We start from the raw sequence: 21,476 nt of genomic DNA on the forward strand, positions 1-21,476 counted from the left end.
TGGCACTCGGTTCGTGCACTCCTGCAGGCACTGGAGCTGCGTGGTGTGTGTCACACTCAGGATGGCACCTTCCAGTTTCCCTGGTTGGCAGAGATTGCTTAGCCTGATTCATGTTGTTAAAGACACTGAGAGATCAGATGAAGAACAGTCCAGGAGAGTGGAATATGCCCAAGGGATCTGCTTTGTTTTGTTTTGCCTAACTTAATACAAAGCAAAGTACAACAAGGTTGCAGAAGCCCATGGGAGCAACATCTCATCTGAGTTTTCTATTTGAGACCAGACTAACCAAGAAGAGTTATTACAAGAGTAGCCCCTTGCTTGTGGAAACACAGTCTCTACTGACATGCTTCACTGTTCCAGTTTGTACGTTAGAGAATTGAATGGGGGTGGAAAATGTCTAGAGGCAGTGCCTGCCTAATGCTTTTTTTAAATTCAGTCATGCCCCTGGTCCCCAGAGTGTGCTGTGACAGTGGGTGGCACAACCCATTTATCCATTTTTAATGTTGAAATCCAGTCTAAAAAGAGAACAGGTTGAAATCCTATGCCAATGAAAACACTCTCAGTAAGTTCAAATAGACTAGTATTTATTCTCCCCCTCATGCTCCAAAATTTAAAAAGAAACGATCCCATTTCTTTTTTTAAATTGTATCTTGCAATATCATTTCCATATTCTGTAGCTGAGATGTAACGGTGATGGATGTGATGGAATTACTGAGTTGACTAATAAGAGCACATTAAGCAGTCATAATGCAACTTGGATTAATTGCTTGTGTATACTTGTTTTGTCTAATATTTTTTTACTTATGATCCTTCCTAAGCATAATCTCTGTACTTCACTGTTCTTATTCTTCCTTACCTCTATGGAGAACCTCTCTCCCTAACCCATTAAAATGAGTGCTCAGTCATAGATGCAATTGGACATGTTCTATGAAGGCTGTTGCTCATACAGTGAGCAAAGGGAATGGAAGAAAACAACATGCAAACCAGAAGTGTGTTGAAGATAGAAACACCAATTCATGTAAATTATGTCTATTTGAGGAAAATGTCTGTTCTGGGAAATAAAGGTAACCAAGCTGAAGATGTTTCTATGCTGTGTTATTTCAGCCCATATTCAGAAGATGAACTAACAGCTCATTTAGAGGACTTGTTTCCTATGCTGATTCAGGTTCAACCCATTTATCCAAATGCTGGGGAAACTGCAAGTGTGTGGAAACAGGGGATGCTGATACCTGAGGCTGGACCCAGAGATGGATATGAGTGGTTGTGAACACACAGAATTGCAGATTTACTGGGTGTAATATTTTTGCAAAGGTACAAAATTATGCGATATGGGAACAAATGGAATTCATAATTCTAATGAGAAAAGTGATAAAGATTACTGATTTTATTGTGTTCTTATAGGAGAGGCTGAAGGCTTTGATTCCACTATTTTTTCTACACATCTTTTAGAGAACAGGCTGCTGCTTTGCACACACATGTAGCATACTAATAAGGTATTATTTTCCAACTCTCAGATCTCTTTTGCATTCAAATATATCTATTAGTACTTTTACAACACAGCTTATACATATCCCAAGCCTATGTGATTAGCTATTTCTACTGTGCCATTTGGTGGGTGGCATTGCAAATTACTGAATAACACAGGGAAACAGAGTTTTTTGCTGTGGGACTTAACACTGTGTATGGAAAATGCAGAGAGGAAAAAATAGAGAGATTTAAAGTCATTTGGATCTACATTATTTGAGCTGGCAGGATTCCAGGGTTTGTCATTTTAAGTCTGTATGAATATGGGTCAGAATGGTGACTGATGAAGGGAAGCCTTGATTTTGAAGGCTGTAGAGGTCAGTACCACTACGAGTCTGGTGGAGGAAATGTGTATTGCTGAGAACTGTTACCCAAAGGAAGATGTAAAGTAAGAGTTGGCTCAGGACAGTCAGCAGGGTGGGCATTACATTTTTCTGACTCTGGGCTACGGTTTTTGGCTGTTCCTTCTATGGCAAGATGATGACAGCAGATGAAGGCAGACTTTGCATAGGGGACTGAGGGAGGAAGAACAGGAGAAAGCTGGGAAAAAGACCTTGTTTTGATGCCACTGTTAAATGTGTCAGTGGTGAGGCACCCCATGCTACACATCTGCCTGCACGCCGCAGTGCCACCTTCGGGAGCACCCACCTGTCTGGCTTTGAGGGCTTTTGATGTGGGTGAAAAAGGCAGAGAACTCACTTTGCTGCTCCTGGTAATTGCTGTTTCTCCATGAACTTTGGGGAGGTCTGTGGCTGTCCTCACCTGGCTTCTGGGGGAAACTTTAATATTTGAATGGTCTTGTTATGTTTTGTTTCCAGACAACTCTGAAGGCGGCACTCCACTCCCAGGGGCACAATCAAGGGTCTTTCTGTTGAAGACAGTAAAGGCTGAATCAGGTCTACAGGTTGAATCAGGTCTGGTGGGTTTCTTTCCTATTACATGCAATTTTTTTCTAGCAGATAAAAATGAAGTGTTGGCTTTCTGAAAAATACAGTTGTGATGTGATGATCCAGCTCTGGCAGTAGAACTGGGGTATGGCAATATTGAATATCAACTGCTGCATTGCTCTCAGAAACCTGGTGACTCTACTGCTAGTGTTGTCTAGAGTAGGTAGCTTAAAACTGAGCTGTCTTGATAAATTCCAGTTCAGAAATTTTGGCATTGTGGTTGAAGAAGAAAAGTCTGCCAGGTGGTGCTCCCTGTTACATGATGGGGTATGGGCCTGCACCACTTACTGCAAGAGTATAAAACTGGATTGTTTCGTTACCTCTCCTTGAATTTAGCACCAGGTCTACACTGTCATCTGAAGTTGTGACCTGCTCTGCTTCTCATTTCTGAGGGCTGGCTTCCACAAGCATCTTTTTGATCCTGATCTCCAAGTGTTGCTTTTCACTACAATCCAGATGGGGCAGGGACCACATGCTCTTCTATGCTTTCTTCCAAAGGACTCTCCAGAAACTTCAAAGCAGTGTTGACTGTGGTTTCTAGCTACGTGCAGGGGACAGATATTGTAAACCTTTTTTTTTTTGTCCTTAAAGTCTTTGCTGCTAATCAAGCCACTTGTCTGGGACCTTCTGTAGTCTTGTGTTTTCTGCTGTAACATGCTGACTAGCTGTCATCATGAGCCATTGCTGCAGGAAAATGTCTGCCTTAGCATTTATAATAGTGATGCTTAATGGATTTGACAATCGACTGGAGTTGCAACATGGACAACTTTTAAAAGTTAGATAAGCTTGAGAGGCTAATTGTTATCCTAAACTTCATCAGCTGAGTTTAACTTGGATGCTCTTTAGTCACCTTCTGGTGTGAGACTCTGAAGCCAGTGTCAACATTTTAAAGTAAATCCAGTTCTTGACTTGTCAGATTATAAGAATAGCCCCATTATGCTCAACCAAAGGCCCATGGAGCTCAGTATCCTGTTTCTGACAGTGGCTGATAATTAAGGAAAGGGTGTAACAGCAGGGAAAGTATTGTGTGATATTTTCCCAATGTGTTCTCCCACCCCTCAGCAGTTTAAGGCTTAAAGATTTTCTGATCTTTGTCTTTAATAACTCTTTGTGGCCTTATCTTCTGTTGATTTGTCAAATTCTACTTATGCTTTCAGCATCTGCAGCATTTTTGGCGATGAGTTTAGCAATTTAATGACTTGCTCTGTCAGAAAGTCCTCGCTTTTGTTTGCTTTAAAGCCCTGGCTGATGATTTCATGTGATACCCTCCCCTAGTTCTGGTATTTTGAGAAACAAAATTCCATATTCATCTCCTTCATACCACTCACGATTTTACAGAGCTCTAATGAGAACCTGAACTGAATGAGTTTCAGTGTATGATTTAAGGCTCTGTATTATGGCTTATGCTTTCTGGCTGTTTATATTCCATTTGCTTTTGCTTTATGTTTATTTCATCTTTATTTCACAAATTTAATCACTTTGAGAAGATTATTTTGTCTAATTAAGGTAGAATTAATCCAGGGACAGTGATAATTTGAGAGCCAGGATTTGAAGGTAGTTTATTTAATCTATGTGTCTTCAAATCCTTTGGATTCAATTTGCCCAGCTTTCATACTGATGGATGCTGTATTAAATTATTTAAATAGATGAATTAAATTTGGAGCAAACAGAGGCTAATGCATTTCACCCTCAAATAACACGCCTCTGTAGCCAAGCAGCTTTTCTAGAAGAACTGAGGAGACAGTCGTGAGCTGGAAGCACTGTATGCAAAACAGGGGGCAAGAGCCACACGAAAACCCCTTTGATTTATCCTCTATGACTAATTTGTCAATTCCTTGTGGTCAGATTAGCAGAATGGAGCCAAGAAAGAAACCTCACAGAGATCGAGAGTGTGAGATGAAATAATAAGCAGCTGTTGCTCAAGAGAAAGCTCAGACCAGAAATGTAATTAGCAGCATGCTGGCTGAGCTGTTTGCATGCCCAGAGCCTGCACAATGCCTGTCTCAGGGGCAGTGGTAATTTTTACTCTGTCTTTGGGGAGAAGAAAAATCCACCAACTTCCTTCTTACTAAAACTCAGGATGACCAGAAAGGGATAGAAGAGATGGAAAATAGCAGAATATGCTCCGTAGCTCTCAGGGACACTAGATGGGGATATTTGCTCACTTTGTGGCTCTTGGTACCCCACACAGCTTTGGCAAGGTGGTGATGCTACAGAGACACAAGGAGGGCTGGTGACATCCCAAGGAAGGGATTGATCACAGGAGGTTACCTGGGACTTGTGGGGCAACCTACACCTTTATTGCCATTTCTCACTCTATGGTTTCTGTCTCAAACAGACCTGAGGACATGATGAGGTTTCTCTTCTGACACTGAAATGCAGCTCAGCATCATGGGTGATGGGATGACCCTGGCTCTTCCTCTGCATCTGGAGGAAGAAGGGAGAAATCTTGCCTATGAAAGAGGGAGAACCAAAACCATGGCATGTTAGTTTTGTGGACCTGAATCATTGCTGCTGCAGGTGCCATTGATGTATTTATGGGGACAGGAAAGGGACCTGAAGCTACTCTTTGTATTCCCTTCCTTTCCACATATTTGGCTTGCCAAGTGAACTTCATTTAAAGCAGGAGACTCCTTCCCTGACTCTGAAGTCTTGGCTGCCCGTGATGCATGGTTCAGGGTGAAGATGGGTTGCTGAGATGACTGTCTCACCAGGATGTGACTGCTACCTTTGTGGGCCCTGGGAGCCCCCAGAGCCACTGGGTTAGCATGGGCTTTGGGCAGTGCACAGTCACGAGAACAGGGGATTCACATGTCAGTGGTACCTGGGGCAGATTTCAGAGGTGACTGTGGGATACATGATAGATCTGACATGTTCTGACTCTGGAATGCTGGTGGCAGTGTTGGTTAATGCTGCTGTGACTGTTTTGTGCATGGTCAGGCTGCAAAAAGGGCTCTAAAGCAAATAAGAAAGCCTTGAATTATCTTGCTAGGCTGAGTGGAAAACGAGAAAAAAAGGTGTATTGTTGTTGCTGGTCTTCAAAATCCATAAAGGATAGACCATGTCTTGGTAACACTTGTTGGACAGATGTAATAGATACAACTTGGTTGGATCAAAGGTTTACATTTAGTGAATTATGAAGCTCTTGTGAATTTTGTTTGTTTGTTTGTTTGTGTTTTTGTTTTTTGTTTGTGCCCATAACACTGGTGGGCAGAGGGTCTGGGTAATGACCATCTGTCAATATCTGTTGACAACAGAATTTGTTTCACCCTTGGAAATACTATCGAGTGGTTGGTGAAGCCAAGAGATACAGAGGAAGTTGCTGAGTCAAACTAGGTCCCCATGTTTGCTCGTGTTTTAATGACTTGAACCAGTCTGACATTAAACACTCCCAGTGTGCTGTTTCACCATCACTGATTGCCATCCTGTGTCCAGCAAGGAAGTTGTTAAGTCATAGATACAAGATGATCTTTAAGGTCCCTTCCAGCCCAAAATGTTCTATGATTCTACAACTCTAAGTTTGTTTGTGATAAAACTGAGATCTTCTCCAAGTTCCCATTTGTATTCTAGAAACTGTAGAAAGTTTAGACTTTGGTGTAGTAAAAGGTATAGTTGACTTTCAAAAGCAACAAATATCCTTTTTTTTCCCCACATAGGTTCATAGCTTCATTCTACTTCTTTTAAAGCTTGCCTGTTGCAGGTTTTGTACACTGCCTAGAAGGTCAGCATAAAAACACCTTTTGTGTAAAATTAACAGCTGATGGAAAACGTTTGGCTGAACTGGTGGAGATTTTTACATTTTCCCTTTCTCAGCATCAGGAGGCTGCCTGAGATAGATTATTTTCTTGATTTAGTTTCTGTCTTATTTTGTGCTCTTTTGCTTTGACAGTAGATGTTTCAGTGAAAAAAAAGGGGTGGAGGAGGTTTGTGAGTGGCTCATTTGATGAGGATTTGTGATGTGAAACATTAATTGGTATCTACACGTGCAGAGGTAGCAAAACTGCTATTCTTGAAATAGGATCTCTACCCTTTTTGTGTAAATCTTATATTTTAGAAAGGGATGAATTTCTTAAGCCTGTTTGCTTTATATCTTTTTTCAAGTGGAAGCAGAGTTTTCTCTTAACAAACTCCAGTCTCCAATCCCTGACTTTGGGTTTGCCTACATTTCAAAATATACCAAAATAGCTATTCCAGAATAAGCTCCCAGGAGCATACTTTAGAACTAGATTAAATTAAATTGGAAATAGGAACTCTTATTTTGGAATAAGAGTGTCCGCTTTGGGATTTATATTGAAATAAACCATCTTGGAATAATTGTAGGTATTTTGGTATATTTCCAAGAGCAGACAAGAGCTGAGCAATGTTCTGAAATAATTATATTAAAATCTCATGGATGTGATGGATAATGGAGAAAAATGTCAATACTGAGTTATAACAAATTGAAGTGAGTGTTTCTGATGGTGTCATACACTTGTTCAGTGGGCTTTTTTCAGTTTAAGCAAAAGGTCCCATTCTTTAGGCTATGTTTATAATGTTTTATTAATATTGTACTAGCAACACTACTGTGCTAGGAACTATCTTACAGACATGGTCCCACCTCTGTACAACTTGCAGTCTAGAAATAATCCATTTCCTTTGTAATGCTATAGATGTCTGCAAGTCTGTTTTGCAGAATTGTGGATTCTCAGCTCTTTATAACACTCCTTCTTTATAACACTTGTTTATAGCACTTATTTATAGCATTCCTTGTTCAGGCAAAACTGCTACTTATGTTTTTTTTTTTTTCTTGAAGGAGAGCAGAAGAGGATAGTTACAGGAAGATAGAAATTACAAAAAACGCACATTTGTTCTGTATTTGTAGTTGTTGTGCCACCCCTCTCTTCTTAGTTTACTGTAGATAGCACATGAGTCATTACTTGCAAGGCAAAATCAATGTGCTTCATTACAACCTGTGGTAAGGAACTAGTGTGGATATGAAATGGATATGTCACCCCTATTTGTATGCACATAATATATATGGTGAGATAGTTTAAAGTAATGCTTTCTCATTCAGTAAGGAATGTTCATGGCTGAGAAGGCTTTGCTGTCTTTCTGGATAAGTTTTTTTTCTTCTCCCTTTAGGCACTTTCATTTGTGCCTTGACTCCCAATGAGTGGAGGTCACAGGGGGTTTATCTGCAGCAATAAAAGGTCACACTCTGTATTTCCCCGCATTCTAATCTTCCATGTACTTTCAACACTATTTTGGTTCCATACTGGAGATCCAAAAAAAGATGTGGGAATTCAGTGGCACAATTTCAAGGTTATCCCACAGACCAGCAAATCCATAATGTGATTTTTCCCCCCCTTTATGGTACATCATTATAAAAGAAGTTGATATAATATGAAAGAGAAAGGCAGTTTCTTCTTATCAAATTATCATATCTAGCATCAAGCTCTTGCTTGAAGGTAATTTTAGCTAATCCTTTGTAGCAATAAATATCTATTACATTTATCACATTGAATTTGTTTCCCCTTCATTTCATCCAATTACCTTTTCTATGACTGGAAAATATATCAGAGCTGTCTCCACACTTTTTTTATGGATGTTAACTCACTATTCTCTTCTTGATCTTTTGTCAAGATGTGCTTTAATTAAAATGTCCACATAACTTGTTCAGGTTTATCCTTCAGTATCCAGATAATTGTTAGGTTTGCATTTAAAAATGGAATATAGCAGTCCCAAGAACTGGTCTAGGACTGAAATTCTGTGAGTGTAGAAACTTCTATGCAGGTTGCTATAATGCCACAGTTTACGATTTTATAGTCAGAAGTCTGTCAGCATTACTATTATAAATATCTTTATCTAGTGATTTGCTGCTTGGCTATTAAAATTCCCATAGGAAACACAGGTATAAATGGCCTCAATCAGGCAACCTTTTTTAAAATTAAAGAGACATATGATTTCATAGCGTAAAGATGCTGCTCACTCAATAGGTCACTGCCACTCAATAGCTCCATATGTCAGTGACACATATCAACTTCTTAAAGAGAACAGGTTTTCCCACTGTTTTCTTACATTCCCCACACGATGGCATCTCAGGGATTCCTCTTCCAAAGGGAGTGCATTTGTGTGCACGGTGCAGGGATGGTGCTGCTGCCTTATCAATTGCATCTCGTGTTTCTTTCAGCTCCTTATCCCCATGTGCGAATTATGGTATTATAGTTAAGATGTGGGGGTTGCTTATATGTGTTGTTCATATCCAGTACAGGCTTTTTTAGCTGGAGTGATGCAGAGCCAGAAGATGGATTAAGACAGAATGAACCGAGTGATTCAGAGTGAAATCTCTGATTTTCATTAAATAGGAGAGTTTTAACTGAACTCTGCAGCCTTGGCTTCTTTCCTCCAAGCTACTCACCAATCCTGACAGTAACAAATAAGACAAAAATCTTCATGATAGATATCTCGCAGACATCATGGTGACTTCCCCATGCTAGTGATGAACTGTGGGCCGCTGGGTGAGCTATCCAAATTGCTTGGCTGTACACATTATTTTGCCAGGTGTACACAAATCTGTTGTGAAAGCACATTGGAATAAGGAATTGGAATATTGGGGGGCTATTTCAGCCGAGGCACCTTGAAAGAAACATCTGCAACATCTGACACAAGTACCCAAAAACTAGCTCTTCCTTAAGAGAAAGAAAAGAGTAGGTGCCCAAAGGCTCAACCATAGGAAGGTTGCCAGCTTTCAGGGTGAAATTTCTCTCTTCCTTAGGACCAGCCTGAGGAAACAAGAAAATGCATAGGAAAAAGGACTAATTTCTTTGATCTTCTTTATTGCCTCCTTCTCAGTGTATGTCCTTTAAAGGGGGTAATACAGGAAACTAATTACTGAGGTTAATGTTCTGAAATTCTTCCTCACTCAAGGTTATTTTGTGTGGTTGAGGAGATGTTAATATCAGCAATCAGTCGCATACTCACAGGGGAAGATGCTGACCTTTTGAAGACTAAGGGGCTTAGGCCCCTGAATTCAACAGCCATGTATTGCCTGAAATCCTCTCTTTTTATTTCAACCATCAAAGAAATCTCAAAGGGATTGATTGCAATAAAACATTTGCAATATGAATGCAAGAAAATGTAAGTCTGCCTTAAAAAGGGATGCATCTCCCTGTCTGTTCTGATGTCTATTCAGAAACTTTCAGGGTTTAGGCAGATATTGGCAGCTTCTTTCAGCTGGGAGGACTCCAGGTGGTTACTGCTCCGCCCTGGGTTCTTTCAGAGCACTGCACCGTGGAGGAGCTCTGCTGCTCTGGGATGATGTGCTGCTGGAAAAGAGGCAAAACTGCTCTAGGCAGGCTCACAATGCAACAGCCTAAAGGAAGATCTGGCACATACCTGAAATGTCTATTCCCTTCTGCCCTCCTGATGCTTCATCAATCATGTCACCTGTGTATCATGATTGTCAGCATGGAGAAAAAATATTTGGAGTTTTCTGGTTTCCTCTTACACTGGCAGAGTGGTTCGTTACTGGGAAAAAAAAAGGCTCTTTCATGGATTTCTTAACTCAGGAGCATCCAGCTGGAAGGGGGCCCACAAAAATAAGCCCACTACAGTAAAAGTCTGTGAAGCTCTGCAATTTATACTGATATATTTTACAGGAAGATAAATATGGAAATGTTAATCCACATTATTGTGGTTGCATCGGTTAGACAAAAAGGTGAAACACATTCAGAACAACCTATTTTTCATTCATGCAGACACCCAGACCTGCTCTGGGTGCTCTGTGACAGTCTTCTCCAGGGCTGTGAAAGCTCCTGACTCCAGGAGAGTCAGTGGAACTCTTATGGCCCTGTTTACTGAAGACTACCCCTCATACAAGAAACAAAACCTGCATTCTTGATAGAAAAAGGCAGCCAAACCCAAACAAGACAGACTCCCAGCTCTTGAAGTGATCTTTAACACACCAAGAAGCAGCAGAATAAGGGCACAAGCATCCTCTCTTTCCCTCCTGACAGGCCACATCCAAACATTTAGAGGCACCATTAAAGTGCTTAAAGTGGTCAAGAGTAAGCTGGGGAAACTGAGCCTGTACTTTGTCTTCTTACCTCTTGTCTTACCTCTGGAGCATCACACCAGTGCAGCCTGAAGTGTCTGAGTCAAAAGTGAAGCTACTTCAGTACCAGCATCCTTCACCTTAAAACTACTGAACTGAGAACCTTCATGTAAAAATCTATTTTTCTTCCTCTGGGAAGCCTATGCCACACACTTACTTTGATGTTAAAATACTTGACCATTTTTTCTGCTACACAGGTAGACAGATTTTAGTTGAAATATATGGGAAATACTACTTTAGTATTTTCAAAGTTTTCACAAACATAATGTAAGACAAGCCTTTGCTTGGACTGAGGCCAAATCTAGCACATTAATAATTTTGGAACATTTCAAATATCAGAAATGTGTGAAATGAAGATTGAATTAAAAGTTTTTTTCCACTGTTTTGCCCACCCTCAAAGCCTTGAGCAAGGGAATAAGTTTAGCTTCAAATGGGAACTTTAGTAGAATTCAATTTTAAATTCAGCAGTCACTAATGTTATTACATCCTTTCTGTGGTAAAGCTCAAATGCCTGGTGCTCTCTCCGTGATTCCCTGGCTGTGGGCAGCATTGACCATGTACTTTTCCAGAGATTAGAGATACAGTTACTTTCATAATACTGATCTGGTGGTGCATCTTCTTTGTTTCTTTCTTCCTTGACGGCAAAACCAGATTATCTTGTTCTGAGGATATCTGACAGTGGCTATTCCATGTCTGGCAGTCACTACAATCTAATTTTGCTGGACTTAATTACCATAATTTGTGCCCTGTAGATGGTTTCCAAAATTAGAAGAAGGTATGATCCTCGCCCTACAAGGTTCACACAACAGACAAAGAATTAAGAAGACTGGCAGATAGGGGAGAAAAAGTAAAAGCAGCACTGGCTACATCAAGTACACAGAGAGAGATAAATTAGACCCAAATTAGTCCTTTGGTGTGATAGTGAGACTGAATAAGCAAGTTTATTAAAGGGAAAAAATATGATTCAACTAAAAGATAGAGATGCATGAATAGCTCTCAGAACAACATGCAGAACGACAGCATCCTAATGGAATAAACTCCACACCACAATTGAAAAAACCTCTTCTGCAGTTCAAATCACTTATCTCTGGTGTTGCCCTGTCTGTGTGATCCAGCAAGTAACTGTCCGTCCTTAGGCACCACATCTTTAGTCAGCATCACTATAGCTGACTTTCAAATGCATCATTATTTAATTTCCTTGTCATATCCCAAATTATTTTTAGAGTCTGGGCTCTCCATAAGTGATGAGGAAGCTGTGAGCTCATACCTTGATGTTCAAACCCCTCATCAGGGCTTGGATCGCACTTCACCCTCCAGCCTGATTCTGTTGTTGCCTGAGGATTTCCTGACAGTAAGGCAGACCTTTTGTAAGGCAGGGTTAGGGATGCTGCAAACCCCAGACCTGCTGCTTCTCTCAAGGCTTTCCATGTCACTCAGTACCTCCTGCTGTAGGCTCATGTGTGCTCCTGCATATTTGTCTTCACCCTGCCCCTGTGATGTGTGGACCCACTGCTGTTCCTCTCCGACAGATGACTGAAAAACTTGCTTGAGTTTTGCAGAGGAAAACTGCATGGAGCAGGCTTGAGCCTGGCTCTTCTGGGGTCTCATACGGAGGGAGATCATGCCTGGCTGAAGTAGCTGTGCAGAAGAATTGAGTGTCACAGGTGTGAAGGTACTCCAGTGGTCACCCAGAAGTCTTATCCCTTTAAACTCTGGGTGCCTTGCCCTAGGCTTTGCTGGTTGCTCTTGTGTTTTGCATTTCTACATCCTGAGTGTTTTCTGCTACTTAGGGGATTTCAGGCTTTATTCATTGTGTTGTTTCCTGTGAATCTTTGCAGATGTGCCCTTGGTGGTGGTACAGCCACTTCCCATGGTCATGCATAGCACTTTTCACCTCATGGGACTCCTTGTGTCACCAGCTCAGGGAGTCTTGCTGCCTTCCTTGGCCTTTGGAACAGGCTGCTTTGGGGGAAAAGTCTATATCATAAGAAGGCCTCCATGGACAGGGAAAAGATATCAATAAAGTAATTGATTAATTAGTTAATTGACAAAAGATATTAATAAAATAATTTATTGCTCCAGTTCTGAAATCCCCCTGCATCCTTTACCCTAATTCCTTGCTTGCAAGTATGTCAGTGCTTGACTCATCACATAAAGCCATGGAGTTTTCTCCTTTCCTTTGTGTGCAGGAATTTCTGGATAATCTGGGGACAGGAAAAGGGACAGTGCTGATTTTGCTGTTACATCAAATCACTTGATTTATTTAGCACCGTCTTTTGTGCATTGATTTTGGGAACAGTCTCCAGGCCTCCATATTAAAAAACTGCTCCTCATGCTGTCTTTGTTCTTTGTTGCTTCATGGCTTTCAAGTCAGTGAAACATCTGGTCCAAAGGTACAAGCTGCTATTCCACAGTGAGCATACCAATGACGGCCAGATGGAAACGTGCCACCTTGTCTCGTTCCCTGCGTCCCCACCGCACACGTAGGTAATGCCACGTGAATTGCAGCTACAGCATAATTTGTACCCTGTAGCAGTGGGGTGAGAGCTGCTGTGTTTGAGAAGCGAGCTGAGGGCACAGCATCCCGTGGGCAGCTACCTCGAGGAGCAATGGGAATTAAGGCATTCGGCAAATGCGTGCTTTCCCTCGTCGTTGACTTAGCGTGTGTGTGGGTGTATATGCTGTAGGTGTCTCAGACTTGTTAATAAAGCTAAGAATATGAATAATACTTAATTGCTATTGCATGATGCTTCTGCCACTGCAGTTCATTTGTAGCAGTGGTTGGGTGAGAGGGGGGGTGCTATGGACGCACAAAACCTTCATCCTCCTGCCATCTTTACTTTTGGCTTCCATTAACTGGGAATCAAACAAATTACAGAGTTTTAACTGGAGGATATTTTGACCAAAGTATTTATTTAGAAAGACAAAGATATCTGTATGACTAAGTAGACACAAAAAAGGAATTAAAAATTATGGGGCTTTTGGGGCTTGTTCCACTGATGGTAGTGCTGCTCAATATCAGTTTAAGGTTATGTCTTTCTTAATATGGCATATATTTTCGTACAGCTTTTTTTATGCAAGAAGAACGTTCTTTTATTTATCATTTAGATAAATAGGTAAATATTTAAATAAATTAAAAAAAATAGAATATTTAGATTTGCAGTTTCTTACTGTAAGTTTGCCATGATAGAAGGCTATAAAATACTTCTCTGGCAAAAAGAAGAGTGTGACCAAAAAAAATATCTTTCCAGGAAAAACAAATGGCAAGGAGAAAGGACACTAAGCTAAGACTTCACCAAAAGCACAAAGCACCACGGACATGTGTCTGGCTACAAGTACAAAGCACAAACACAAAGCACTCTGATTAGTCAACTAATCTGCTTCCTAGGTTTATTAATCATGACAAGAAAATTTAATAGAGAACAAAATCAAGGTATTTGTAAAACGCTAAAGGTGAAACTGCCTGCTGTTTACAACCAGTGATTTTTATGTTGGTTTCATAAGGATTGCCTGTCTCTGTCCAAAGCAGAATAAAAAAAAGAAAAAAATAAATAAGAAATGGTGCATTGTGATCACAATCCTAGGCTGTTTATATGTATGCTTCAAATTAAGGGTTTGGTGTCATGGAAACAGCTTCTTCATTTGGAAAGCTCTGCAGCAGTGTGAGAAGGAAAGGACTGGAGAGGGGGAGAGGAAGAGGGAGCACAGGAGCGCCGCTTTGCAGCCTTCCCAACATCACCGGCTCCCTCCTCTCCCCAGAGACAATGGAGAGAACAGGAGTGTAGGGCTCCTGTGCTGCTTGCCTTACATTGTTCTGGAATAATGTAAATCATTCCCCCTTTGCTGGCTGTCATCTGCAAGCATGCATGTGTCTTATTTTGTAGTTAATGCAAAGTGTAGTTCTAAATACTTTTTAAGGGAATTTCCTGAACTGAAGGAATGTGTATATATTTATATGGATGTGTCATGTATTTTTTTATATTATTTACTTTACCTAAACCCACTATTTATCCACTAAAGTAAATGAAACAGAATCTCTATTAGTACTGTTTTTTCAGTTTTGTTTGTGTACATACATGCATAGTATGTTTTGTATAATTTTAGTGCTAAAAAGACATATCTTATTCCTCTACATCAAAGGAAAGCAGTCATTTGTGTAAAGAGCTTCTAAAATATACCAGAAGAGAAATCTTTCCAATGAATACAGGATTACAATAGATGGTTGGGAATTAACACCAGCACTTGCATTGTCCTGGCTTCGATGCCAATTTATGCTCATTTTGTGGGCACGGTTCAGATTACTCGGTAATTGATTACATTAAACAGTAGCAAGAGAGCTTTAGAGAGACTGAATGAAGGGCATGTACTATATTTCTGCTGTGTTGCTGTCATGCACATCATGAAGAAGCAGAAACAGACCAATCCTATACAACAGATTTATTTTTAAAGCACGGTAAAGTTGGATCTAAGATCCTGAGTTGGGATCATGTGAAGCCAGTGGAGTTAGCCAGTTACCTGCTCCTTCCCAAAGCTCAGGTTGGCATTATGGAAATGTCTGGTCATGAGGCAGTGTGAATCCTTCTCTCCTTTCACAGTGAGGCTAAATGTGTCCTTTCCTTGAGCTGCTTGATCAAAGTGCTGCTCTGCTCTCCACCTAACTCTCTAATGTAGCTAGATGTAAAAATTTTGGTGATGTAGCCAGGGCATTTTGTGATGGTGGCTAGATCCTGAGTGACCTGTTAGACAAGTGGTTTAATATCAAAACCAGAACTGAGCTATTTCCCCAGCCCAGGAAGAAAGAGCCAGCCACACCAAAGCAGGGATTGAGGGTGGGGCCACAGTATCTTTGAAAAGGGAAGACTGGCTGAGGAGCTGCTGCTGCCTACTCAAGTGGGCAGCTCCAGAGGGAATGGGGGTGGATGCAAGGCACCCTTCTGGTATGGATGTGGTTTATAACCAGCTTGCACTGCACTTGTTCCCCTCCCTGTGCTCACTCCTGGACAGTGGCTGGCCAGGCTGGAGGTGACTGCTTGTGGTTTGCCTTCCTGGCAAGGAGGAGTTTCTGCACCCACTTCCTGATCTCACTCCACCAATCTGGGCATGCGGAAGAGGAAGAAAGAAGTTTCAGGAAAAAAAGCAAATGTATTTGTGTGAAACAGATCACTTTGGTTTAATGCTGTCATTTACATTCCCTATGTTATAGGTAAATGAAACTAGGCTGAAATATAGCAGCAAAAATTTATTAAAGATTTATATAAAATGCAAATAAGCAAAACAGCGTGCTGGGCGGCCGGGGAGACTCCTGCTCCACTCACGGCCCACAAGCGCAGTGGGCAAAAACAGTAACCTTTATGCCCTTACCAATTCCCTTCCCACAGTCACCTGTTACCCCTCCATTGGATCCGAGTTCACATGTCTGGTTCTGGTTGGTTCTTTTGCAGGCCTGCTTCAGTTGCCAGGTACTTTCCTATCCATAGTTTTAATTAACCCTTCATCCTTGATGCCTAGTGTGTGAGTCCTCCAGATGTCCATCTTGGATCCTCTTTATCGTCCTCATACTTGACCCTTCGGTCCTTGTCCTTCCCTTCATTACTTTATGCGTACACTTTTAGACAATATACTTTTAGAAAAACAAGATACAAAATACTTATTCAGCAAGGCACAATAATTTGTCTTGTCAGCTTAAGAACTGAAAGCTGCAGGACTATCAGCCTATAATACTGACAGATTAATTAACCATTCTGCACCTTACAGTCCCCCAACCTTAACAGAACATTGATTACAATAACATATATAGGAATATAACATGCAATACAATTTAATGAGTAAATTACTTTACTACTACTAATTTATTACATCTATACCTGAAAGAAATGATGTTTCTGCGAGCATCAGGACCGACAAAAGAGTAGTCAGGTTTTTTGTGTGCGGTTTTCTTTCTTTTTAATAATACACAGTTTAGTCATGGCTAGGCTTCGCGAACGAAGATTTGGGAAGGCTCTATCCACATTTGCTACAGGCACGCTGGTGGCTTATGAGGCCAATACATGACAGACATATCCGATTGCAAAAGGCACAGCAGAAAGACTCCTTAGATGGTGTATTCTGCAAGACACGGTTCTTTCTGCGTTGCCTTTTCTCCTCGAGAGTGATCCTGCGTGTGTTCTCGAAGGAGACAGCTGCGTTGTAGATGATGTGTCTCCAGGCCTCCCAATTGGAGGCCAGAGTAGACCAGTTATGGTGATCAATATGGCCAAGGTTGAGATGTTGTTTCAGGGAGTCCTTGTATCTTTTCTTTGGGGCTCCTCTCATGTGGCAGCCAGTGGCAAGTTCACCATAAAGCAGGATCTTAGGAAGGCGGTGGTCCTTCATCCTTGAGACGTGCCCTGCCCAACACAGCTGTGTTCTCATCAACATGACCTCTATACTTGTGACAGCTGCTTGTTCTAGAACAGATGTGTTGGTCACATAGTCTGACCAGTGGATGTTTAGGATTGTACGGAGGCAGCATTGATGGAAGCATTCTAGGAGACGCAGGTGGTGGCGGTAGACGACCCATGATTCGGAACCATATAAGAGAGTCGACAGTTTAAGAAAGATGCTAAATGAAGCACCTGCCCTCTCAACCAATCTGGGAGATAGAGAGGCTGCAGTTCTGCCCACCCTCGCTACAGTTCCTGCACCAGCACAAATGTCTCCCTGTTAATGCTGCAGGAAGGATGTTTTGGGAGCATGAATTCTGGTGCAGCAAAATCAACTTGCAACTTTGGCAATGAAATTCCAGAAAAAAGAGTTTGATGTTGCTGTGAGAGGTGCTCAGCACTGCCATGGCATCATCTATTGGGAAGACACTACCTAACAAAAAGCAGCTCATGCTTGTCTGCCTTGGAGTAATAGGTGTGTTAAAGAAACTGGAGGTGGAATGGTAATCTTGAGAAAAGTGCTAAATTCTCAGAGAAAAAAGTCTTATAAATGCAGAGGAAAACAAAAAAAAAAAAAAAGGACCCTTTAAAATTATAGAAATTTTACTGTGTTAGAATAGCTTAATAGGTAAGGTAGAAAAGCTTGAAATTTCTTTATTCAGAACCAGGCAATGGAGTGTAGTTTAGCTGAGTAGTTATGCTTCAGACTTTCATTCTCTTTGTTATCAAAGCAACATGAAAGGCGTAGATGCTTGGGCAAAAGAGAAATGACTGTGCAACCTTTCTTCTCCTTGAGTTGTGCCTTTGTGCATGACTTATTACAGTGTTTTCAAAGGTATTGAGGAACAGGATGAAGAAGTGTGCATTTACATTAGTGGTTTTGTTCAGATCAGGAATGCATTTTGAAACAACTTGTGCAGTTGTCTGGACTAACGTCATTTGATTTGCATTACTGAGTGGTCTCAGGGCTCATGAACTCAGCTCCTGCTGGATGAAATGGAGACCAGCACTCCCACCGCTAATCCAGCTCATTAGATCAGACCAGAGCATGCCTGAAGTAAATCCCCCCTCTCCGCCCTCCTGTTTTTTTAAATAACATGGCATTAGGTCCTCAGCACTAACTGTCTCCACATGTTTCTTCTAATGGCAGTGTAGGCACAGCCTTAAGCTACAGAAATGGCTTCATTGCTACCCAGAGCTCCCTATCTACATCTTTGGAAGATCTGCGGCTTCCACTCATTCAGAGGAGTGATAGTAGGTGCCTGGTAAGTTATTTTTTGCAGGAGAAAACAGCTGTTTAAATAGCAATTATTATTGGTAAGTGGGCATGGTACAACCTATCGCTGTCTTTCTCCTGAATATGCAATGCACAAAATTCCCCCGAGAGGCAGGGTCATTAAGGAGCTACCTAGATACATATGCTTTTGCAAGTCTTTCATCTAACTCAGAGGTGGGAATGCAAATTTTGAAACTTGGGGACATCCTGTGGCTTTGTAACACTCTCCAGGAGAGATGTGCTCATTGAGATGAATAGCTCTCACTCATTCATATTCCTCATTTACTCATGTAACATTTATAATATGGGTAATGTTCCTCCTTTTATAATAGCTCAGTGTGAGCTACAGGAAGAACTTAAAACTATACTTCATTGTACTTATCTGTTTCAGATGAGGCTTGCAGACCTGTGGAAGGGGCAGAGCAATGCTGCTCCATTGCAGTGGGAGCCCAGGGAATACTGAGCTGCAGGCAGATGTGAACACTGGATTTCCTCAGCATGCACAGAGGGATAACAGAGGAGGTGGGGACTCAGGCCTACCTGGTCTCCTGTTCCTGATCTCCCCAGATGCTTTGGTTTGCTCTGACAGCCAATTAAACCCCTCGAGGTTCTGACTCCCATCTCTTCTATCCCTTTCTTGGCTCCTGGGAGCCAGCAGAAGCTGGATCTGGTGATGCAGGCTCTCTCTCCATTGTTTTTGACATGTAGGGGTACATGGTTTGCAAACTCATAGCATGTGACAGGGTGGTTGCTAAGAACGTAACATTTTTCATGCAAGAGGGCACAAACAGCTGTTGTATCTCAAAGGACACCGCTCTTGTGCCATACAGTGGGATGGTTGGACTTGATGATCTTAGAGGTCTTTTCCAACCTTAATGATTCTATAATGATTCTATGTTTAAAACAAAGGATTCAGGTGCTGCCCTGTTTCTCTCTCAAGCTCTGCACTACCATCCTTCATCTCACCGAAGATGTGCCTTTTTACGTCAATACCAACAACAAATATCCTAGTAGATGTCATGCAGTCCTTGAGTTTCTTCTTTGTTGGGATGTGAACTCTGCTTCAGAGTAGTGTTTTCTGTATTGTGATTTTTTTTTTATTTTTCTCAAAGTGGATTTTTTTTGTCTGTCTGATTTCGGAGGCAGATGATGGCTGCTTCATGGTATCAAAGCCTGTGAAGAGATTTCTTAGCAAGTCTTTTTAGACATAAAATTTTTAATAAGTACTTTTCACACTTTAATAAGTACTTTTAATAGGTACTTTTTTGAGACTCCTGCTTGCTTCAATAGCTATAGCACAAAGACTTGAAGAAGATATATCTGAATTAGTGGCAGTCATTAAAATAGTTTTTTAAACTGTAGAACAAGAGCTTTCTTAAATTACAGTGGGATGTCAGGAGTGAAAATGCTTGGTACTGGTGACAGAAACAGCAAGAGAGGAGAGAGAAAGGAAAAATAAAGCACCAGTGATAAAACCAAGCAAGTTTGTTGAGGAACTGTTGCTTAATCCTTACAGTAGAATTTTAAGTTCTTCTCTAGGACTATAAACATTGAGCACATAAAAATTAACTTACAAAAAATTATGTACCTTGTTCTTCTCAAAACAAAAACGAATGACTTGGCCAGCTTCATTGCCAGGCCTGTATGCACTGGCAAGTCAATATAAGGAAAGTAAATAGAAAAAAATGTAGACAAGACTTTGAGCAATTGACCTGGGTCAGGAAGAAGTGAGGAGGAGCATGGAATGGGACTGGCATGGTGCTGCTGCTTGGAAAGAAGGCTTTTGTTTTCATCTGCGTGCCACGTTGTTAAGACACGCATGGGGAATACTTCTGACATGACTGAATGTGGTGGCTTGACATACTGCACTGGCCTCTGTCTTAGCAAAAATACAGGAACATTTTCTATTCTGAAATAAAGAAATAACATTCATCTTCCTTTCCATCTACTTGAATAGGAGTTAGATTGGACCCTAAATATTTTAAATAGCTTTGTGCTGAATTTCAGCACAAACTTGCTCAAAATTAAAATTTTTAACTTGGAAATGTAAAGGAAGGCATAGGTGAGGGCATAAATGACAACTGGGGAAAAAAGACCAGTCAACAAGTTATTATTCTCATCTTCCCTTTCAGTTTTTATTACACATCACCCGATACCTAGCAGGGATCAGTTTGCTGTTGAGGACTGTAGGGATCACCTCAAAACAAAGAACAATAACTGAAATGCAGAAACCCTCTAGCACATGAATTCAAGATCTTGCCATAGCCTCAGTGTTTATTTTTCTGTAAGTGGCTTGAACGATGGCACTGCTATCAAGTGCAGAATCTCAAGATCTGTAAACAACAGTAAATAATGAAGGATGATGCAGACAACTGTAGATGCTTAGATAATCTACATTTTACCAACTTTGCTAAAAAAAATATTCAAGGAAGATATTTCAGCAAAAGAAATCCAGCAAAATGCAATGTGATGCAATGAAACACAAGGTTCAAAGAACATAACTGAGTATTTTAAAAGATGAGCTGTTTTCTAGACTAAAGAAGCACTGATTAGCCTGCCATGCAGGGAAATTACTAGACCTGATCTGAGTTAGTAAGGCTAGCTCACCTTTTTCCCCAAAATAATTGAAGCATATCTGGAAAGTGCTAAGAATTTGCTGATTTAAGAAAATTAAATGTTTTGCTCAATTCCAATTTTAGTTGCTCCAATTCAAATGCAAAAAGCAACTTAAGCCAGTGTATGCCTTTGGAAAAGGAAGGAGGTAGTTCAGAATAGTTATGTAGGAAAAACTCAGATTTGGCTTGATTATAAAAAACTTATTGAGAGAAATGTGTACATTTATCAGACTAAATTGAAAAGATGGGAAAATAATGAAGGAATTTTACTGTGCCGTAGTTGGTTTTTCTATAAATTTGCACTGTGTTTTTTTTTTTTTAATCAATGTTTTAATTTTGGGGGTGCTTTGTCAGACTGTGTGTGTGCATACAAATGACAGGGAGAAGAAACTTCAAGTGCCTAGAATTGGCAAGCTTAATTTAATTTTTTTAAAACAATCAGTGCTGGTGGTGATGGTAGTAGTTCTCTTTCTGTGTACTCTTTCTAACATGACTCATTTGTTTGTGATTAAAAATTTAAAAAGCCACTTCAGGCATCCTGTGAGGATTTTCTGCAAATCCCTGTATGTGTGTCAATGGGCTCATATGCAATTTTAGCTC

The 21,476-nt window shown here is 40.8% G+C and overlaps 1 long non-coding RNA gene across 1 annotated transcript in view; it reads left to right on the top strand.

Annotated features, from left to right (window-relative positions):
• LOC108641624 overlaps positions 1–21,476 on the top strand; it is a 42,699-nt gene that overhangs the window by 20,207 nt on the left and 1,016 nt on the right. Inside the window, exon 2 of the long non-coding RNA XR_001922162.1 lies at positions 2,343–2,438. This is a non-coding gene — a long non-coding RNA (uncharacterized LOC108641624). The remainder of the gene's footprint in view (positions 1–2,342; positions 2,439–21,476) is intronic.

The sequence above is a fragment of the Manacus vitellinus genome, unplaced genomic scaffold (assembly GCF_001715985.3).
Source record: "Manacus vitellinus isolate BGI_N305 unplaced genomic scaffold, ASM171598v3 scaffold_7_pilon, whole genome shotgun sequence".
Lineage (NCBI taxonomy): Eukaryota > Metazoa > Chordata > Aves > Passeriformes > Pipridae > Manacus > Manacus vitellinus.